Source organism: Equus przewalskii, chromosome X (genome assembly GCF_037783145.1).
Source record: "Equus przewalskii isolate Varuska chromosome X, EquPr2, whole genome shotgun sequence".
Taxonomy (NCBI): domain Eukaryota; kingdom Metazoa; phylum Chordata; class Mammalia; order Perissodactyla; family Equidae; genus Equus; species Equus przewalskii.
In genome coordinates, this window is record NC_091863.1 from 116,721,690 (window position 1) to 116,741,571 (window position 19,882).

The following is a 19,882-nucleotide window of genomic DNA, read 5'->3' on the forward strand; positions in this document are numbered from 1 at the left end:
CTAACGTAGATAATTTGAGAAAATTACCTCAAAAAGATGATAACTGTAATATACTTAATTCGCTGGACAGACAGAAGAGAGGTGTATCAAATAATACCTGACTTTTAGAATGAATAATTAATTTGAAAAAGCAAATGACATATCAGCTACTCATATTTTACTAGTTATCATTAACAAATTAAAAAAATACATTTAAAAAGAAAAGATGCTATGAGCAAGCAGAGCCAGCGGAATTCTGAAAACATACATAATGGCAAGGAGGATTATCAAAACAACAACAGCAACAAAAATGACAACTCTATTCTGAATATTCAATAAACAGAACAAATATAAGGTCCTTGAAATAAGCTTTATAATTGTTAAGGGCCTTCATGTAGAAAACCAGCTTGAATACAAGGTTTTAAACACGTGATCTGATCCTGATGCGAAGGCTCAAATTTGACCGTGTGTTAAATTCCTACAATTCATTTAAGTTTTTATAGTAATGACTTTTTCTCTTAATGAGCATTTTAGGGTAATTTGAGAAGGGGATGACAAATTACGTTTATAAGATTATTGATTAGAGGAGAATTTCAAGAGAAGGTCTAGAAATAGAAACGGTGAATGTCTGTCCCAGAGACTGTATTCTGCAGCCACAATTACAATATATGTGGGATCCAGAATTCAGAGTTATTCCTGGAACAAATGTGATGAAAAGGTGTGAAGGTAACTTGGTATTTGAGAAAAAATTTCAAGTCCTACGTCACCCAATGTACCCAAGTACATTCCCCATTGGCAAGAGTGTTGAAATCAGGAACTCGAATCCACGGAACATCTTGTCCCAGTGCATGCCGCTTACTATTGTTAGGTGAGAAATAAAGCTGCAAAGTAAAATTCTGTGTATATTATCCTGTGTTGTATTTTATAAAAAAGAAACAAATACGCGATGTGGTTGTTTAGAGCATTTTCTGATCACCGATGTTACTTATAATATAGAGAAATCAAAAAGGGCCAAATGCAACCTAATGAGAATTGAAAGGACAGTTTAGTAATTTGGGTAGACAGAAAAGAAACATAAAAACAGATAATTTTACTGCATATGAGCTATAATTCATTCAAAAAGGCATTTAGCAACATGAGGCTCAGATTGTACAGCACAGAATGAAAAGGGGATCCTTTGAACTAGCATCTAATTTTGAATATAAATCATTACAAATAATTTTGAATAAATTATCTTTATGCAAAGTATTTTCTATATACATATGAGATTGACATCTGTGTGTCAAATAAAAGTATTTCGATATTAAAAGAGGTATTTGAATTCAGTATCCACTCAAAAATAAGTAGATGAGAATTATCTAGAAATAATCTTACTAAGAATTGTTTAGGACCTATTTTAAAAAATATTAGAAAACTTTCTGAGACCTATTCCAGGTGATTTGAATAAAGAAAATATATGCACACATGATCTAATACAGAAAGATTCAATATCAAATAGAGAGATTTTTCTCAAATGCATTCTTTTTATCTTTTTAAAGACTGGTGCTGAGCGAACATCTGCTGCCAAACTTTTTTTCCTTTTTCTCCCCAGAGCCCCTCAGTACATAGTTGTATATTGTAGTTGTAGGTCCTTCTGGCTCTGCTATGTGGGACGCCCCTCAGCATGGCTTGATGAGCCATGCTAGGTCTGGCCCCAGGATCCAAACTGGCCAAACCCCGGGTAACCAAAGTGGAGTGCACGAAGCTAATGATTTGGCCACAGGGTTGGCCATCTCTCAAATATATTCTTAATATTAAGGTAATTCGGTAAAAACTTCCCATGTGCCTTTTTTGGCTAGGTATTTGTTGGTATGCAAACTTGGGAGTTCCCTGGGAGAAATATGAAATTGGCCCCCGTACATGGTGGGCAAGGAGAGACTGAAGACTGAAGTAGGCCACTCCAGATTGGTAGGTGGCAGTTTTAATAAGTAAGGGAACTTACATAAGGGGCTTGTCTTGGGCAGTCGCAAGAAGAGTAGATCTCTGAATCTGCCTGTCAGAATCTTAAAGTTTACACACGCATACCTCATGTTATTGCTCTCTGCTTTATTGTGCTTCACAGATGTTGCGTTTTTTACAAGATCCTCCACCACCAAAAGGTTATGGCTCACAAAAGGTTCAGATGATGGTTAGCATTTTTTAGCAATAAATTATATATATAATTTTTTTTTTGAGGAAGATTAGCCCTGAGCTAACTACTGCCAATCCTCCTCTTTTTGCTGAGGAAGACTGGCCCTGAGCTAACATCCATGCCCATCTTCCTCTACTTTATATGTGGGATACCTAACATAGCATGGCTTTTGCCAAGCAGCGCCATGTCCGCACTCGGGATCCGGACCGGTAAACCCCAGGCTGCCGAGAAGCAGAAATGCACAATTAACCACTGCACCACTGGGCCAGCCCCTAATTAAGGCACATACATTGGTATTTTTTAGACATAATGCTGTTGCACACTTTTTAGACTACAGTATAGTGTAAACATAACTTTATATGCACTAGGAAACCAAAAATTCATGTGACTTGTTTTATTGTGATATTCGCTTTATTGCAGTGGTCTGGAACTAAACCTGCAATATCCCCAAGGTGTGCCGTATAGGGGCCTTACCTGGGTTCAGTTGCGTATACTGTCCGGATGGTCTCAACAACACATTATTATCTCAAGCTGCATCCCTGAAATGCCTCCAAGACTGGGAATAGTGGGTGGAACGTCCATTCCCAAGGCAGGGGAAAGTTAAGGAGCCTCCAATTGCCTGGGTCCAGCTCTCAGGTCAACTGGCAGTCACGTACTCTTGATGACTTCCTCCAACAGTATTTCAAGAACTGAGGCTAGGGTTTAGCTGTAGGGAAATTTTGTATGTTAGAATATGTAAGAGAAACCTCAAAAAAGAAAAGCAGTGAGAGACATATTTCATATTAATTATTAAATGTAAAAAGTACACTAATTAAAACAATGTGATATTGACTTACGAATTGATGAGAGAACAGTAGAAAAAAGAATAAATTCTTAAATAATGTCAGAGATATTCAGCACATACTATTACACCCAAATGCTGACAACCCGGGCTGCTAATTTGAATATCAACACGTAAATCCATAAAGTCTCATTGGCAATTGGGAATGCTCCCTCAGCTGTTTCCCTCCAGGAAGAAAAATAAGACGTTGAAAAATTCATAAAGAAAATTCTGCCCTGCCCCCATTTTTTTCTTTTTTTATAAGCAGTGACCAAAAATACCTTAATATGTGGGCCCAGTTAATCTGTAAGTAATTGATCGTGCAAGGTGGTGAAGAAGTATATGCCCCGCACACTGAGCACTGCTTACGGCAGAGGGATGAAGTGAATCTAACGTGAACTGAACTATGTCATTTTTCTTCATGCATCTTTGTACTGTTTCACTTCAACAAGTTGGCATCATTTCTCATGAAATAAAATTAAACACAGTAAAATTTTAAGAAAGAAAAGCAAATGCTGTGCAGCCCTAAGCAAGTCACTTAAGTGCCATCAAACATCAATTTTCTGTCTATAGAAAGGATATAACGGGCGTTATTAACAATAATAATAGCAATAACAGTAACAACTAAAAGATAAACGTTTACAGAGTGCTAACTTACTTTCCAAAAACTGTGCTAAGTGTGGATTATCTTCTGAAATCCTCATAGCAAACCCAGGAACTATACTGTTATGCGAAGAGTGTCAAGTGAAACAAAACATGTAAAAACAGTTTTGTCAACCACAAAGCCACATAGGGACATTAATGTTTAGGTAAAGACAACCTGAGTCCATGTATGATAAATCCATCTATATAAATCATAATAATTCCTGTTTAGAACCCAATCATCAGACATAAATACCTCAAATAATTTGTTCTAATAAAAATATCAACACACCCTTTATACTTGTCATTATTCATATCACACAGTTTCTAGTTTGCAGTGAGATTATGTCTCAGGTTCCTGCAGGGACAGCTCTGGAGGATTCTAGAGTCAAATCCACAGAAGGGCCTGCCCAGGTCCCAGTGCAGAGGAAGAATCTACGTCTGAGAGACCAGCCTAGACATGGCTGGAGAAGAGCAAAGCACTCACAGCAGGGGTCTGTTTGAATTAGTCTGTGTTGTGAGGTCCAGGAAGTATTCCCAGTGACACCTTGAAGTCGTAAGACGATTTTAATATTGCAACACTTAAAAAACATGTTACGTATATAATGATTTGGAAAATCCTAGAGAAGAAAAAAGGAATGATAGGAACTGGTAAGACTGCTCAAAAGGTAAGTAGAGGGAAAAAATATATACGATAAAATTAATAGATTTCCTACACACTAGTAATAATCAGAAAAGATACATGAAAAGTAATCTATGTACAATAAAGGAGAAAATTCTAATACCAAGCAACAAAGGTATTATGAGCTTTTTTTTGATCGATATAAGACAAACATGAAGTCCCCCAAGCAGCAAATAACAGGCTTCATTGACTACAAATACGCTCATGGTCTTGAATGAGAAGAATCAATACGGAATAGCTGCTAACATTTCAAGATTTATTATAGTTATAATACAATTAAAATGCAATTGTAAGATTTTATACTAAACCATATTCTTATTAAAATTAATTTACCATAATAAATAAGGGAGATTGGCCAAGGGGTATAAATATTTTTTAAAAAGACACAATGTCGTGGGCGGGAAGGATTATGAGCAGCATATTTAATTACAAAGTGTAAATGGTAGAATACAGCTACAATCATTAAAACAATAGCTATTACATCAGTAACTGAAAGAGATCTACAGGACAAAATTAATTGATAAAATTCTATTGGGAAAGATGAGAAAGAGGAGAATATAAAATCAAGTGAGATATTCACACTACCCAAAATATATATTTCATGGTGGATCAAGGGTTAAATTTTAAAACATGGTAATGTAAAAATAAAATTTTTGACATTCTCTATTGTGAGAGAGAAAAGTAATCTGCAGGGTAATGTGTATAACACTTACTAATTTTTGCCAAGATAATTAACAACACATCTAAATGTATATATGAGTATACTGTTATGTGAAAGGACACTCATGAGGCTATAGTTTTCTTAAGGGGGTTGGTTGTGGGACCAGACAGAGGGGACGTGTAGGTGAATCATTTAACTTCACACAATCTCTTCAGCTACAAAATGTATAGTTTGGTAAAAGCACAATAATTACAAATATAAACTATTGGTTGAATGGGATATTCCCAGGGAAGTTTTTCAACTTATTCTCTTCACAAAGTATTATCAAGGTACAACATATTATTAAATGTAGAATTATTTAAGAAAATGATTTTTAAAATAACCAATATAGGAATAGGTATTCATTACTCAATATTGTTGAGGGGAAAATAAAAGCAATTAGTAGAATGGTGCCTATCAGACATTCCAGTTTTTAGCAAAAGGATACATGTTTATGTGTGTTTAAGGTTGAAAAACCAGTGGAAGGACATGTACCAACATATGGACCTGGAAGGGGAAATCAATGAAGATCTTTATCTTTAAACATCCTTGCACTATTTCTCTAGAATCAATTATCATATATTAATTTTGTAGTTAAAAACAATTAGATGGGAAACTGCCTAATTTATAGAGAAACAAGAATAAGAATTACATTGGACTTATCATCAGAAACCACGTAAGTAAGAAGAGAGCGGATTGAAATAGTTAAAGTGTTTAAAGAAAAATCCCCACCAACCTAGCATTCTGTATGATAGAAAAAATACACTTCAAAAATGAATTTAAAAGGGATTGAAGACTTAAATGTAAGACCTGAAACAGTAAAACTCCTAGAAGAAAACATAGGGAAAAACTTCCTTGACATTGTCCTTGGCAATGACTTTTTGGATATGACACCAAATGTTCAGGCAACAAAAGCAAAAATAAACAAGTGGGACTACATCAAACTAAAAAGCTTCTTCACAGTAAAAGAAGCAGTCAATAAAATGAAAAAGCAACCTACAGATTAGGAGAAAATACTTGCAAACCATATATCTGATAAGGGGTTAATATCTGAAGTACATAAGGAACTTACACAACTTATAGCAAACAAACAACTCAATTAAAAAATGGGCAAAGGACCTGAATATATATTTTTCCAAAAAGAACCATACAAATGGCCAACAGGTAAATAAAAAGGTGCTCGACATCACTAGTCATTAGGGAAATGCAAATCAAAACTACAATGAAATATCACCTCACAACTGATAAGATGACTATATCAAAAAGATACGAGGTAACAAATGCTGGCGAGGATGTGGAGAAAAGGGAACCCTTGTGCACTATTGGTGGGAATGTAAACTGGTGCAGCCACTATGGAAAACAGTATGGAGGTTCCTCAAAAAATAAAAAATAGAACTACCATATGATCTGGTAATTCCACTTCTGAGTATATACACAAAACAAATGAAATCAATACCTAGAAGAGATATCTGCACTCCCATGTTCATTGAATGGATTATTCACAATAGTCAAGATGTGCAAACAACTGAAGTGTCCATCAACAGATAAATGGACAAAGAAACTATGGAATATATATAGATATATATACAATGGAATAGTATTCACCCTTAAAAAACGAGATCCTGCCTTTTGTGACATGGATGAACTTTGAGAACAATATGCTAAGTGAAATAATGCAGATGGCAGAAAGAAAAATATGCTTCATCTCACTTATATGTGGAATCAAAAAAGCCAAATACATTGAAGCAAAGAGTAGAATGGTGGTTATGAGGGGTAAGGAGATAGCAGAAATGGGGAGATGGTGGTCAAAGGGCACAAAGTAGCAGTCCTAGGGGATGAATAAGTCTAGAGACGTAACGTACATCATGATTATACTTAATAATACTGTATTCTATACTGTAAATTTGCTAAAAGAGTAGATTTCAGATGCTCTTACAACACACAAAAAATGATAACCCTATGAGGAGATAGATATGTTAATAGCTTGACTAATCATTTCACTATGGATATGTATATCAAATCATCATGTACCCTTAAACATGTACAGTTTTATTTAACAACAAACTAAAGTAAAGTAGAAATAAAGCCTTTCTCGAAAGACAAACAGATATTAAAGGAATTTCATGCCAGTAGATATGCTTTGCAAGAAATACTAACAGTTAATCAGACAGAAGGAAAATGATACAGATCAGAAATTCAGATCACCATAAAGATGGGAAGAGAATAAGAGAAGAATAAATAAAAGTAATACAAAATATTTTATTTTTGTAGTTCTTAATTGGTCAGACAGGTAACTGTTTGTTCAAAGAAATCACAGCAACAATGTATTCAGTAACTATGGTGTATGGATAAGGGAAATGAATGAAGGAATAAAAAACAGAAGGACGTAATCAGAATGTTCTGGTATAGGGCACCTGCATATCCAGGAAGTGATAATGTATATTGGAAAGTGGATTTAGATTAACTATAAATGTATAGTGGAAATTCTAGGGCAAACACACAAAAAAGATTTTAAAGCAATATACTTCGTATAGTAAGAGAGAGGAAATAGAATCATATAAAATGCTCTATTAAAACAAAGAAGAAAAAGGAGGAAAGCTAAAAAAGAAATGAACTAGTGTAATGAGTAGAAAACAGTTACAGATATTAATCCAACAATATCAATAATCACTATAAATGTGAAAGGTCTAAACATAACAAAAGACGGAGACTGTCAGAATACATATTAAAAAAGAAGACCATGGGCAACAGATCCGGACACCTCATCAAAGAAGATATACAAATGACAAATAAACATATGGAAAGATGGTCAACATCATACATCATTAGGGAATTGCAAATTAAAACAACGAGATACCACGACACACCTATTAGAATGAACAAAATTCGAAACAACTCACAACACCAAATGCTGGTGAGGATGTTGGGCAACAGGAACTCTTATTCATTGCTGGTATGAATGTACAATGGTACAGTCATTTTGGAGGACAGTTTGGCAGTTTCTTACAAAACTAAACCCACTTTTACCATGTGATCCAGCAATCGTGCCCTTTGCTATTTACCAAAAGCACTTGAAAATGTATGCCCACGTAACATTCTGCACATGAATATTTAAGAAACTTTATTCATAACTGTCAAAATCTGGAAGCAACCAAGACGTCCTTCAGCAGGTGAATGAATAAAAGGTGATACATCCAGGGGCCAGCCCGGTGGCGCAGTGGTTAAGTTCGCATGTTCCGCTTCTCGGTGGCCCGGGGTTCGCTGGTTCAGATACCGGGTGTAGACATGGCACTGCTTGGCACGCCATGCTGTGGTAGGCATCCCACATAGAAAGTAGAGGAAGATGGGCACGGATATTAGCTCAGGGCTAGGCTTCCTCAGCAAAAAGAGGAGGATTGGCGGTAGTTAGCTCAGGGCTCATCTTCCTCAAAAGGAAAAAAAAAAGTGATACATCCAGACAATGGAATATTATTCAGTACTAAAAAGAAATGGGCTATTGAGCCACAAAAGGACATAGAGGAACCTTAAAAACATACAACTAAGAGAAAGAATCCTATCTGAAAAGACTACATAGTGTCTGATTCTGGCTATATGACATTTTGGAAAAGGTAAAACTATGAAGAAAGTAACAAGATCAGTGGTTTCCAGGGCTTGGTGTGAGAGAGAGATGAACAGGCAGAGCACAGAGGATCTGTCGGCAGTGAAACTATTCTGTATGAGACTATAGTGATGGATACATGTCATTATACATCTGTCCAAATCCACAGGATGTGCAACACCCAGAGTGAACCCTAATGTATAGTATGGACTTTGGGTGATCATGATGTGTCAATGGAGGTTCATCAATTTAAAAAAATGTACCACTTTGTGGGGAGTGTTGATAATGGAGGAGATTAAGTTTGTGTGTGGGCCAAGGGTATATGGGAAATCTCTGTACATTCCTCTTAATTTTGCTGTGAACCTAAAAATGCTCTAAAAAATAATCTTAAAGAATTATAAAATGTACCATACGGATAGGCTTAAGAGGAAAAAAAATGACATGATCATATCAATTGATGCATCTGATAAAATCCAATATCCATTAATGAAAAAAGTTCTCAGCAAATGATAAGAAAAAGACCACCCCTCAAAATGGAAAATATGTCACTGATTCTTTTTTTTTTTTTTTGAGGAGGATTAGCCCTGAGCTAACTGCTGCCAATCCTCCACTTTTTCCTGAGGAAGCCTGGCCCTGAGCTAACATCCATGCCCATCTTCCTCTACTTTATATGTGGGGCCCCTACCACAACATGGCTTTTGCCAAGCGGTGCCATGTCCGCACCCGGGATCCAAACCAGCGGACTCCGGGTCGCTGAGAAGTGGAACGTGTGAACTTAACTGCTGCGCCACCAGGCCGGCGCTGATTCTTTGAGAAGAAGACTCACAGAAGAGCAAACACAAATGTCCAATAAACAACTGAAAAAATATTCAGATTCTTTAGGAGTTGGGGAAATTTATATTAAGTAACAAGCTGATATCACTTTCCACTCATTTGAATGGCACCAGCAACAAGAAGCATAACACCAATTGCTGTTGGGCATGAAGGGAAAAGTGCCCTCTTAAACACTGCTGGTGGAAATGTAAAGTGGTCTACATTTTTAAAGGTAGCCTATCATATATACAAAAATTAGAAATACATATACATTTTGACATATCAATGATATTCCTTGTAATTATTGCACTGAAATAGAAGTAAAACTTCTTAAAGGTATATGCATAAAAAATTTCATTATAACACTGTTCCCAGGATGAAGAAACGGGGGAACAAAAGGAAATGTGTATACCTAGGGACACGGATGACTGAAATGTGGTATATTCTTACCATGGACTAGTACCCATTCACTGAAAGAATGAACGGGAGCTATACCAGATGACTAGGAAAGATTATTCATGAGGTATTCTTATTTTTTCTTTTTGAGGAAGATTGGCCCTGAGCTAACATCTGTGTCCATCTTCCTCTACTTTCTATGTGGGACGCCTACCACAGCATGGCTTGACAAGTGGTGCCATGTCCACACCCAGGATCCGAACTGGCGAACCCTCGGCCGCCGAAGCGGAACATGCACACTTAACTGCTGCACCACCGGGCTGGCCCCTCATGAGGTATTCTTAAGTGATAAAGCAAGAGGCATAAAAAGTAATTATAGGATGATGATAGTTTATAAATCAGTAACAAAAATCTAACACTTTTACATATGAAAACATACACTTACCTGAAAAAATAGGACTGTGGAGGATATTATGCACATGAAGAAATGTCTGCCGAAATACATACTATATCATTAAACCAACAAAAGGAAAGGATGAAGAAGCACGGATGCTGGGAGGGGAAGATGAAGATACCCACAGTAAAAACAGCATGCGGCGGATGAGGCCAATTAAGTAACACACATACAATGTATAAATTATAAACTTATATATAATATAGGTATAAAAAGATATATGAAAGTGTATAAAGTCTTCCATTATAGCAATGGAAGCATCTCAAAAGGATGGGATTTAAAGTGACCTTTAACTTCTAATATTATTTTTATACTTTATTAAATTAGAGATAATGAACACCTATTGGTTACAAAACGGAAAAAATGCAACATATTTCATACCAAAAAAAGGGAAAGGAAACGGGGACCTTTTACTTCCTATGTGACATTAACCTCTCCAAGTTCAATTTATCTCATGTGCAGCAGAGGTCACAGCACCTAGTAAAATATAACAATAACAACAAAGCTTATTGTAAATAGCTACTATATACTTACCTCATGGTAGACCCTGTGATATGGGACTTTTATATGGAAGTTCTCATTAGATTCTCAGGCAAAACGTGTGTTAGTCTTTTTTTTCCCCAATGACATCAGATTTACTTCAAAAATAAAATTGCTCAATATGAGATAACATACCAAGTAAAATGTAAAACTATTTATAGACATGACAAGGTACTATCACAGCATGATATTACATAGAAGCAAATTAACCAAAAATGAAGTACTATAAAATACCTAGTGATAAATTTAGAAGAAATATTAAAAAAAAAAGTCTCTCACACACAGACACACACATTATAAAGTTTCTGTAGGGAAAAACCAAACAGCTATTTAACTGCTATTTGACCTCAAACAAGACAGACTAGGAGCCTCTTGACTTGGAGAAGTCAGCTGTCTTGTTAAAATTTATTCTTGATTGAGATAAATACATGAAAATATCTTGACAAATGTCAAGAAACATAAAATCCTAAGTAACAGTTCATATCATAAGATTCAATTTCAAGTTTAACAAAACATTGTAACACGCCGGTTTCCTATTGAAAAACAACTTACCAAACAGTCGATAAAGATTAGGATAAGCATTCTTAACACACAAGATTAACCCACAGTATTAAATTACAATTTTTAATTTCAAGAGATATGTTTGGACTTGTGGTGGATGCTAGGAAAACCCATGGCTAAGCTGGCGGCACAGGCCATCTAACCTCCTTATGTGGTATCCACATACCTGAACACACAAGAACATCATAGGTGCAAAGGATCAACTGTCAATGGGATTAGAAGGGCACAGTCCCCGCACAGCCTGCAGTAGTGCTGATTGGCTGGTTTGAGTTTGCAATGAAAAGAACTTATTGATTATAACGAAATGACATGTGACTTCATTTTTCTATCTCAATATATTGAAATTAGATATTGTTCATTTCAAGAAAACTGAAAAATCATCTGGAAAATGATGAGAGTTAGAAAAGGGGTCAGTAATTTAGGCAGACAGAAAATATATATACAAAAATTAATAAATTTTTGATAGGCTAGCAATAGGTAAAAAATCAATTTTAAAATGATCCCATTTACAATAGAAAGAGAAAACGTATACAACTCATACACAAATTGATCAAGTAATGTTCAGTACAGAAACGAAGAAAGCTACAAAACTGTTCTGAGTGTTATAAAACAGCTTACAAAACTGGGGAGTTGTACATATGGTGGTGGAAGAGAAGGTCCTATTGCAAAAATGATGATTTTACTCATCTTTGTAGTATTGACAAGATAGACATCCCAATGGGATAGTTAGTTAAATCTGAGAAACTAGTATTAATATTGATCTCAAAGAATAATGAGGTGAGAGTATGCAAGAAATAAAAGACACCTGCAAGAAAAGTGCCTAAATTGTATTTTCAAGATATAATAATTAAAATACCAAACATACAAAGAACTCTTAAAACTCAACAATAAGAAAGTAAACAACCCAATCAAAAAAGTGGGCCAAAGACCTTAACAGACACTGGCAAATAAGCATATTAAAAAACACTCCACATCATATGTCATCAGTGAAATGCAAGTTAAAACCACGAGATACCACTATACACATATTAGAATAGCCAATATTGGGAACACTAACACCGAATCTGTTGAGCATGTGAAGCAACGGGAAGTCTCATTCATCACCGGTGGGAATGCAAACTGTATAGCCACTTTAGAAGACAGTCTGGCAGTTTCTTACGAAACTAAACATACTCTTTCAATATGATCCAGCGATCACATTCCTTGGTATTTACCCAAAGGAGTTGAAAACTTATGTCCACAGAAAAACCTGCACATGAATGTATTAGCCACTTTATTCATAATTGCCAAAACCTGGATCAACCAAAATGTCCTTCATTGGGCAAATGGATAAATAAACTGCGGTACATACAGACAATAGAGTATTAATCAGTGATAAAAAGAAAGGAGCTCTCAAACCATGAAAACACATGGAGGAACCTTAAATACATATTACTGAGTAAAGAAGCCAATCTGAAAAGGCTCCTTACTGTATGATTCCAACTGTATGACATTCTGGAAAGAGAAAACTATGGAGACGGTAAAAAGAGCAGTTTTTGCTAAGGGTTGTGAGGGGAGGGCAGACTAGGCAGAGCACAGGCGATTTTTATGGCAGTGAAAATACTCTGTATGATACTCTAACAATGGATACATGTCATTATGCTTTTGCCCAAATTCACAGAATGTACAACACAAAGATCGAACTCTAATGTAAAGTATCAACTTTTGGTGATCATCTCAATGGAGGGTCATCAATTGTAACTAATGTCCCACTCTGGTGGGGGATGTTGATAATGGAGGAGGCTATGCATGTGTGGGGGCAGGGGGTAAGCAGGAAATCTCTGGACCCTCTGCTGAATTTTGCTGTGAACCTAAACCTGCTCTAAAAAAGAAACTCTTTAAAAACAAAAATCATGGAAAGATCTCTGATGAGTTTTCATAGATCTAAGGAACAGAACTAATAGTGCCAAAATTTCATTTTTAGGCAGAGGGAAAATATAAAAATACAGAACTCAACACATTATAAAATTCATCCCTTATGGTTTAAAATGGTGGATTTCAGGAAATATGAATATAAACCAGGATATGAATAGAATTCTATAGATATCTATGATGTATTGTTATGTGAGAAAAGCAAATTGTAGAATGTTTATTATAAGATTCAATTTTGTAAAATACAACCCCAAACACTATGTAAGTATATGTCGATGTGTACATACTTTTAAAACATAAAAAAGTCAAATACGTCATCTGCAAAGTTAATGAAGTCAGTATACTTCTCCTAGCTTCAATTTTCTAAGCAAAAAAAAAAAAAATATCTGTTCTCAAAAATGTCAGGAGCAGTGGTAGTAATTTTAATAAAATCAATACATTTAGGATTGACGGAGGGCTGAGAATGAGTCAGATGATGTGCTCAGTGCTTGTATGCAGGACTTGCCTTTTAATCATCACGTCACTCCTATGGAGGAGATTCTCCCAGTATTCCTAATTTAGAAGCTTATCTCAAGGATCAAAGGAATCAACATGTTTGTATAGGCATAATGTATGACAATATACAGTATTTTTTTACATAACAATGCAGAATTAAGAATTATTATTTTGGTATTTTTAAATTACACTGTGAACACGTCAACACACATGTCATGTGTGCACATCCAAGGCTGTGCCTATAGTGAGGAGGCTGGCTTAATAGCTAGGCTGAAATTTCACTCATAAATCATCTTTCTTCAAATCCAAAGTTTTCTAGTGAGTTGGGCTTTCACGTGACCGCCTGGACAGCCCTGGACAGGCTGGTATTAAAGTTCCTCAAACCACATTTCCTGAGACTGGGTTTCAGAAAGAGAATCAGTTTCCTGGGTCCCCAAGTGAAAGGCTACTGACTGATCTGTGCGCTTGACAGGTCAGGGAATTTCCAGATGTGGTGTGTATCTTTGTTATGATGATATAATGTATCCAAATTATAAAAAATAATTATCTACATAGAAAGTAAAAAAGTGAAAATACTGCATGATCTCACTTATATGTGGAATCTTAAAAGTCAAACTCATAGAAGCAGAGAGTAGATCAGTGGTTATTAGGGGCTGGGGGATGAGGGAAATGGGGAGATGTTGGTCAAAGGGTACAAACTTTCAGTTATAAGATGAATAAGTTCTAGAGATCAAATGTACAGCATGGTGAATTTGGTTAATAATATTATTGCACAATTGAAATTTGCTAAGAGAGTAGATTTCAAGTGTTCTCACTACTTACAAAAACATGGTAACTATATGAGATAATGATATGTTAATTTGCTTGATTGTGGTAATCATTTTACAATGTATATGCATATCAAAACATCATGCTGTGCACCTTAAATATACATAATTTTATCTGTCAATTATATCCCAATAAAAGTGGAGAAAAAGAAAGTAAAATACTCAAATGAGGAAAGGAGAATGCAGAATATATTCTTTTAAAAATGAACCAAAAGCATAAATTGAAAAATATCATTGTCTTTACATTATAGAATCCAACATGTAGAAAGTGAAAAAGAAACAAAAATACAACAGAAACACAAAATGTAAACTACTACGAGTATGTATTAAGAAGATTTCAGGACCTATAATTAAAATGCAAAGCTGCATTACATAAAACAAGAGTTTAAATGATCGATACATACCCATGCTCCCAAACATGAAGTTGACACTGTAGAAATGTGGAATTTTCTCAATTTCATCTATGTTTTTAAGATAATCAGATTAAAATCTCTGTGGGAACTTTTTGGTAACTTGACAAATAGCTGATAAACTCCACCTGTAAGAATATATTAGTGGGAATTAATAACTTACGAAAAATACTGAAGGCCAGTGTATTAGTTTCCTAGTGCTGCCATAAGAAAGTAGCACAAACTTGGGTGGCTTTAAACAATATAAATTTGTTTCACAGTTCTGGATGCGACAAGCCCAAAATCAAGGCATTGGCAGGGCCATGCTCCCTCCGAAGCTTCTAGGAGAAGGTCTCTCCGTGCCTCTTTCTGCTTCTGGTGGTCCAGGAATTCCCTGGCTTTTGGCAGCATGACTCTAATCTATGCTTCCATCTTCACATGACCATCTTCTCTCCATCTGTGTCTGTGTCAAAATTTCCCTGCTCTTATAAGGATATCAGTGAAATTGAATAAAGGAACACCCTACTCTAGTATGACCTCATTTTAACTAATTACAATTAGAATGATCCTATTTCCAAATAAGGTCACATTCTGAGATACTAGGGTATTGGGGCTTCCACATATCTTTTTTGGGGACACAATCTAACCCACAACAGCTAGTGAGGACAAAAGTAACTAGAAGATAACATCAAGTTATAAAAATTCAAACAGTGTGGTATTGTTTTAAAAACTAAATAATCAAGGAAATAAATGACTTTCCTAAAATTCTATTGTATACATTGGCTCTTTTCAGGAAGATATAATTTGATTCCTTTTTGGAACTCATATCATCTAATGAATTCCATTTGGTTTGAGGTGAATTTTAACACATAAAACAGTAAAGTATACTGTGATATAGAGGGCTGTCTACGGAAAAATGCCCAAGAAGGAAAGCAATTTTCAGAGAAATGTGTGGGATAATACTCAGTTTTCATAAAATAATCCTCTTCTTATAAAATGAATAAAAAACAAGGAAATATATGGAGTTTTCTATGTGTCCGTATGTTCTTGTCTGTTTTTATGCAGAGAGGGGGATGGAGCACAAGTTTAATAAAGATAATGGAAAAGGTGTGGAATGAATTAGTTTTGGTGTAGGTTATTAAATTTGTCAATTTGTATCTCTAAATTCTTTCCTTAGATAAACTCTGAAAATACTACTTTTAATATTAACAGTAGTGACCAAGAATATTCACTTTTTAAAAATGAATGAAAACATCAGCCACTCACTCGGTTTTGTGTGCTTAAACACATCATTCATCCTCTCTACACACACACTTGCTATCCAGAATAAAAAATGAAGTAACTGCTTTTAATAATAATGATAGCAGTAACACTAAGAATGCTAATGAAATCATTAACATTCACTGAAGGATTACTCCCAGGTCAGGAAGTGTGGAAATGCCTTTGTATGTATGCTCACATAAAAGACCTCAGTCAGATACCAGCAGGAATTCCATGACATAGGATTGAATCTTCATTAAACTTATGGAAAACACATCTGTAAGTTAAAAAGCTACTTAGAAACATAAGAGATTATATTATCATGAAAAGTGATTCCATGCCTACAAAGACAATTAAAAATTAACATGTAACAGTATTATTTAGAATCTGTGCCCACTAACCAACATGTGAGTACTCTGCATTATCTTTCTTACTAGGTAAGTTTGCCTCTATTGTTAGAATATTCTTTATATTTTTATTCAGCAATTATTTAACGAGCACATCCTATGTGCCATGTGCTACTGTTGGCACACAAGGTATTCTCTGTGAACAAAATAGAAAAGAATACCTCTCTATTGAACCTATGCTCTATTTTTCAGCTGAGGTGAGAAAATTAAAATAATAATAATTAATAAAACAACAAAATTAGGTTAGAAGATAATCAATGTTGTGCAAAAACTAACGAGTCGATCAGAATAGAGAGAATAGAATTGGTGTCAAGATGGTGGGTAGGTTGCTCCCCTTAGGCTCCATCAAGATGGTTATATTTGAGGAAAGACTTAAAGAAAGTAACGAAGTGATCAATGACACAAAATGGATTCCTAAAAGTTTGTGATGTATATTAGCTACTTGAGAGGAAAATATCACGTTTGATTTCATTTGAAAAAATAAACTCTAATGAATGGGTTAGAGAGCTATATTTTAAAAGATGATCTACATATGTACATATTTTAAAAGCACGTAATATATTGTGTATGTATTCTTATATTTTTTGACATAGATACACTTGAGGATCTGATGAAATCTATCTTCCATCCACTCTGAAAAACATATTTATGATCATATTCCTAAATTTATTTTTCTTATTTTAGAGGGTTCCCAAATCTACTAATGCCCATCCATGAACTCTGACATTTGTGCATCATGTGTAAAATTTGCCTACTTACACAATATGAAATGAAGCTTAATTTTGATTTTGGAATACAAATACATGGATATCTTTTAAGTTCCTAAATAACATGTGAAAATCAAGCCTCCAGAACTCTGAAAAGTGGTAAACATTGTAGTAAGCTGGGCACTAAGAAATAAGCAAATAAAAATCACTGCTTTCACTCTACACCAACATTTTATGAACATAATCCAATTTACAACTAATTCACAATAGCGAGAAAAAAATTACTCAGCTATACACTCATGAAGAATTATTCAGCCTACATAAAGAAAATTATAGAATTTTTCTAAGGAATTTAAAGGGCCGCTTTGGAAGAGGACCCACCACACACACACACACACACGATCTGAGACAGTAAGTCAATATTAATTGTTCATTTTCTCAAAAAATATTCTCACGTTACTGCAAATAAGTTAGAAAGCCAAATGTGGTGTTATAGAAATTTGAAAAGTGAGGTTAAATTTTAGCTGTAAATCTTCAGTAAGTGAGATTATACAAGGAAAACCTCAAAAAAGAAAGGAAATGAGGAATATTTGTGATAGTAGATATTAAATGGTTCATTAATTAAAACTGCAGTATTGGAAGATTAATTTAAAAAGATAACACCAAAGCAAAATTGATTGATAAATGGTGCTGGGCCAATTTGGCACTTCTGAGGAGTGGAGCGGGCTGGGGAGATGAATGAAAATTTCACTTCATACAATGCACCCAGATGAACGCTGCATGGGCTGTAAAGCTGAATTTAAAAATATAACAAAATAGAGTCCTATTACCCTAGATGGAAGGCCTTGATGCACTGTTAGGAAGTGAAAGAAAGCTGCAAGTAATGTATCGATTATGGTCCCAATACTTGTACAAACAAATTAAAAGAGTAACCTACCTGCCTAGACAGAAAAGGGAAATGCACCAGGCTATTAACATTGATTATGAAAAGCATATTGAACGAAACTGATGTGAAGTGTCAGGGGTGGGTTAAGTTGTACATATTTTCATTTTGCCAAAATCACAAAAGAAAGAACAAAGCAAGGGGACAAGAGAAATATTTTAGAGGTGATGAAGATTTTTATTATTTTGATTGTGGTGATAGTATCACAGGTGACTGGATATGCTCAAACTCATCAAAATGTATACATTAAATGTGTGCAATTTTTTGTATAATAAGTATACCTCAATAAAGTGAGAAAAAAGGAAACCTTTCCTTGTTTTAACTAAGAGAGAATTACATTTGTATCAAACAAATTGCAAAAGAAAATCTTTAAAAACATTAGCATCAGGCACTCACTTGCTTTAAACAAGTCACCAATCTTCTCTCATACTCAAATTTCCCATTGTGAAAAAGAGGCCAATGACTATCTCAGTAATAACACAATTAATGATGATAGCAATAGTAATGAAATTAGGAAAATCCACTGAGTGTTTGCTGAGTGTCAGGGAGTGGGGAAATGCCTTTATGGGAATGACCTCTTTTTACCCTCACAAACATCTGATGCCATAGATATTATTATTCATTGTATGCTGTAGGACTGCCATTAAGATTTAATGAGGCAGGATATAGGGAAATAACACTTTTGTGAACTAAAATGTGACTTAGAAACCTAAGTAATTATCAGTAAATTTGATTCTGTCCTCCCAAATAACATATAGCAGGTTCATTTAGAATCTACATGCCTAGCTACCAGGATGTAAGCACTGTAATTCTTATTCTTTAGTCTTTCCTTCCTTCATTCAGCAAAGATTTATTAACTGCCTACTATGTGTGAGGCACTGTTGTTGATGTGTGGGATAAATCACTGAACAAAACAGAGATCTCCACAGTTGTGAAGGTTTCATTCTGCTGAGAGGAGAAAGACAAGGAAACAAGGTGGCCAATTCATCTCAGTTTGCCTGGGACTTTCATGGTCTTAAAACTGAAAAGTCCCATACCCTGGGAAGCCTGTCAGTCCCAGAGGAAACCGGGATGGTTGTTCCCTCCGGAGAAGACACAATGAGTAAATGATAAACCATGCTAAAATGTGACAAGTGATATGAAATAAATTAGAAAATGTAGAGCGGGGTAAGGGGCATGGGAGAGTTGAGTACAGGGATGAGGATAGTGAATTAAATAAGAGGTCACCATAGGCATGGTTGAGTAGAAGACACTTGAGAAAAGATTTGCAGTTTAAGTAGCTAACCCAACTTAGACCTGGGAGGAAGAGAATTCAGGCAGAGGGAATAGCCAGTGCAAAGGACTGGGGTGGGACTTCACTGGGGGTGTCTCAGGAACAGCAAAGAGTCCAGAGTGGCAGGAGATCCAAATATCTCTCATGAGGTTTCATTTCACATGTCTGACTATCCAAATCTGGAGAAGCTGGCAAAAATCCTGCTTTACACAGTTTAATGGTCTAGAATCCACAGCAGAGTTCTAGCAGCCAGAATGTGAGGAGTGAAGTGGGGAGCCTAGATACAAGGCAGTGCTATAATCTGCCTTATTTTTA

The 19,882-nt window shown here is 35.3% G+C and overlaps 1 long non-coding RNA gene across 1 annotated transcript in view; it reads right to left on the reverse strand.

Annotated features, from left to right (window-relative positions):
* The window catches only part of LOC139081192 (uncharacterized), a 53,973-nt gene that overhangs the window by 12,198 nt on the left and 21,893 nt on the right, over positions 1–19,882 (reverse strand). The window contains exons 6-10 of the long non-coding RNA XR_011536315.1: positions 14,993–15,126; positions 11,522–11,736; positions 10,789–10,892; positions 4,099–4,231; positions 2,624–2,855 (exon numbers count right to left, since the gene is read on the reverse strand). This is a non-coding gene — a long non-coding RNA (uncharacterized lncRNA). The remainder of the gene's footprint in view (positions 1–2,623; positions 2,856–4,098; positions 4,232–10,788; positions 10,893–11,521; positions 11,737–14,992; positions 15,127–19,882) is intronic.